A 4,239-nucleotide genomic window follows, 5' to 3' on the forward strand; every position below is an offset into this window, starting at 1 on the left:
CAACAGAGCCTGTGCACGCTCGGTGGGAACACCGCAGTGGAGCAGAACGCTGGCTTGCCCACCCCCGGGCTGACCCAGTCTTCTGATGGCAGCCAAAGCAGAAACGGCTGGGACTTCGAGATGCCCTGCGCCCACCAGGAGGGCTCTGGGCTGCTCCTGGACGCCCTGCGGGAGGGGCATGGCATGTCTGGGGTGTGGGGCTGGGTCCTCCCCAGGCATCAGGAGGGGTCAGGGAGCACCTCTGGGACTCAGCCTCCTGGGCAGCCTTGCCCGGTCGACGGAGCACCGCAAGAACCACCGGATGGTGTCAGTGCCCGTGGACGTCTGCTCCTCACCCTGATGGAGGGCACGGGCTCGGGGCCTGCGTGCTCGTCAATGCCCGTGGACGTCTGCTCCTCAGCCTGATGGAGGGCACGGGCGCAGGACCTGCGTGCTCGTCAATGCCCGTGGACGTCTGCTCCTCACCCTGATGGAGGGCACGGGCTCGGGGCCTGCGTGCTCGGCTGGAAACGCGCTCGCCGCTCACCCCCCCCACCCCCGCCTCGGGAGAAGGAGAATGAAGCCTGAACCACTGGATGGTGTCAGCGCCCGTGGATGTCTGCTCCTCAGCCTGATGGAGGGCACGGGCGCAGGGCCTGCGTGCTCGTCAATGCCCGTGGATGTCTGCTCCTCATTCTGATGGAGGGCACGGGCTCGGGGCCTGCGTGCTCGGCTGGAAATGAGCTCGCCGCTCACCCCCCCCAACCCCCCCTCGGGAGAAGGAGAATGAAGCCTGCAGGAGGCCAAGCCCCTGCGGTGGCTGTGGGACGGCGCCTCTGTGCGGGGGCGGGGGCGATGCATCTACTCACCAGGTGTCCTTGCAGCTGGGGGAGGGCTCTGCCTAGAATGTGCTCTTCGTGGGCCTGGAGTCTCAGCAGTTTTGGGAACCCCGGGATGGAGAAGCCCGAGGAGCCCCCGGACCCCCACAAATCAGAGCCGTGTCCAGCGAGGGTGGAGTACCGCAGGCGCCCCCGGCGGTGACCCCAGCGTGCAGGGCCCTCCTGAGCCCTGGCTGGACACGCCCTTCCCAGGCAGGACAGCCTGTGAGGCCGGGGCGGCCGGGGCAGAGGCCCTGCTCCCGGAGGCCCAGCTTGGCTGGCACCCTGGGCTGAGGGGTGGGCAGGCGTCCGGCCCTGGCGCTTGCCCTGGCCGCAGCGGGGGGTGGGGGACCCGGTACAGAGGGACAGGGAGTGCAGCCCACGGGGTGGGTGACGGGGGTGTGCCTGGCCCTCTCCTAGGCTTGGCAGCCAGGCTGGGGGCACGGGAGGGGGTGTTGCTGCCGCCAGGGCTTCGTCTGGCCGTGGGCTCGGAGGGCGCTGGGGGGTGGCAGGTGTGAGGCAGAAGGACCAGCAGGGAAGGGAGAGTTGCCTGGACGAGGCCGGGATTGAGGGCCGTGGCTCTAGGACCCAGAGGGCAGCACGGGGAGCCCGTGCCCTTCGCTGATGGGGACATAGACTGGGCCCAGGTCCCCGCCAGCCCACTGCTGGGGGAGCTCTGCAGGGAGACCCCTGGCCCTGATGCACTCCAGCTGTCCTCGGTGGTCACCTACCATGCATGGCATGTTTCTCGTCAGTCATCAGCTGGACCAGCGCCCAGAAGGCGTCCTCCTCACCCAGGAATGTCAGCAGGATCGCCACGACCTGGCTTATGCCCTGGCAGTGTCCACCTCTTGCAAGAGCCAGATGTGCATGGAGGACCCACCTGGAGGCCTCTTCTGCCCCCTCCACACTACCACCTCAGCTCCTGGATGGGCTCCTGCCTGGCCGAGCTCACACTGCCCTGGAGGGGCCCCCTGAGATGCCCTGTGGGCTGGAGAGCCCCTGAGCAAGCTAGGCGCCAGCACCACAGCAGCCCCAAGCCGGAGGCTCTGGGCGCCGTCCTGGGTCCCCTTTCCCAGACGAGGCGAGGGAGGCGATGGGGCCCGGCACAGTCTGGAGGTCCTGCCGTGAGGTCAGGCTTGGGGGGCCTGACCTGGGAGAGCACAAGGCCAGGGGGCTGGCCCAAGACCCCACTGTGGGCAGCCCGTGGGGTCCTCTCAGCTGGTATTCCTCGAGGGAATGTTCTGGAAAGAGCAGGTAGAGCAGAGCTGCCTCCCTGGGGGCCCCACAAGAGTTCTGATTACTGGGAACCTTCATCCCTGCCAAGTTTCTGATTAATAATACAGCATTTTTAGGATCAAAACTCGAGTTTCAGGGGTAAAGTCTACATGCAATGAAATATAAATATCCCAGGTGTACAGTTTGACAAGTTTTTATTTTCTTTATTTTTTCTGTTGGCACACATCACAGTTCAGTCTCGGGGATGTACAGCCCCTTGGGTTTTCACACACGGGCGGGGCCGCCACATCCGTGCTCCGGCCTAAGATCCCACCCCGTTAGCCCTGGCGGCCGCTGACCCTCCCCCTCCCGGGGCTGTGCTTTTTCCAGAACGCCCTGTGAGTGGAATCACGTGTGGGTCTGGATTCCTTCACTTGGCAAAATATGTCTAAGACTCATCCATGCTGTTGAGTGAATCAATAGCTTCTTCCTTTGTGTTCCTGAATTAAAGTCCATTTCATGGAATCCCCCAGTTTATCCATTCCCTTGATGAAGATGATCTTGGTTGCTTCCAGTTTTTAACGATCACGAACAGAGCAGTGAATATTGCATGCAGGTTTTATGTGGGTTTAAGTTTTCAGCTCATTTGGGTAAATACCAAGGAGCATCATTGCTGATCACATGGTGAGAGTATATGTAGTGGGGTTTTTTTGACTGCATTGGGTCTTCATTGCTGCAGCACGTGGGCCCTAGAGCACACGGGCTTCAGTAGTTGTGGCTCATGGGCTCTAGAGTGCAGGATCAGTAGTTGTGGTGCACAGGCTTAGTTGCTCCGCGGCATGTGGGATCTTCCTGGGCCAGGGATGGAACCCGTGTCCCCTGCATTGGCAGGTGGATTCTTAACCACTGCGCCACCAGGGAAGTCCCAATATGTGTAGTTTTGTAAGAAACCACCCAACTGTCCCCCACAGTGGCTACACCATTTGCATCCCCACCAGTGCTGGATGAGAGTTCCTGTTCCTTCACATCCTTACCAGCACTTTGGTTCTTATTCTGCCTGAGTCCTTAATTAGATATATGATTGGCAAATATTTTCTCCCACTCTGTAGCTTTTTCATTCTTGTAACAGTGTCTTTTGCAGAATGAAAGTTTTACATTTAGATATAGTTCTTTCTCTCATAGGTGTCTTCTGTCTCACCTAACCGGCCTCTTTCCCAGTGTCCATGGCCTCACCCCATCCTGGCGTTCTGGTTTTCTAATGCAACAAGTGAGTTGCCCTGCAAACAAGCCAGAGGTTTAAGATGGAACCAGAAGTTGGGACACAGCCGTGTTTCCTCATTTGTGTATCCAGTAGGCTGTGTTCTCAGACAGCAGTGGCTGGGCCTGAAGCCTAAGATATTTACGATGTGGTGCATTATAGGAAACCTCCCTGATTCTGTGCCCAGGCCTGCAGATGGGCAGGGGTGGTGGGTTGGTGGGGCCCACCAGGCTTATCCTCACACCCTGGGCTCCTGTCTGCGTGAGGCCTGCAGCCTGGGGGCTGTGGGGTGATGGAGGTTCTGAGGGCCAGTGGCGGCTGACTCGCCCTGGGCCCGGCCTTGGAGGTCAGCAGAGACACAGCCACGCTCCGGGCCGAGGCAGGCATGGGGCTTCCCAGCTTCGGGCCCGTGGAGTCTCCTCGGTAGAGGAATCTTGTCATGAGAGGAGCGTGGGAGGTCCAGGGCGACCACTCGGGCAGCACAGCCCACGCCTGCCTTGATGCTCCCGGCGCCGTCTTGGCCAGACCCCTCTTCTCTCCGGGGTCAGGGCTCTGAAGAGCATCTCTTGGTCCAGAGCGAGCTTGATCTGTTGGCTATTCATGTACGCCCCGAACCTGTCACGGCAGAACCTGCTCTCCTGCCCACCCACAAGGTCTCCCCGGCCGGCAGGGTCTTTGCGCCATACCCAGTTACCCAGATTGGAACAGGTTGTTCAGAAAGGAGTGAAGCGTTGGGAGACCCGATATTAGGGCTCCCACTAGGGCTGGATATTAGGGGGTTACAGTAAGTGCTTCAGGTGTAGCAACAGGGTCAAGGGCACGCATAAGAATCCCTGTGTCTTCGTGTCCCGTCCCGTCCCCACCCCCCACCCCCCCGCAAAATCCCACTCAGCTTTGTGATCTTAG

Source organism: Delphinus delphis, chromosome 8 (genome assembly GCF_949987515.2).
Source record: "Delphinus delphis chromosome 8, mDelDel1.2, whole genome shotgun sequence".
Lineage (NCBI taxonomy): Eukaryota > Metazoa > Chordata > Mammalia > Artiodactyla > Delphinidae > Delphinus > Delphinus delphis.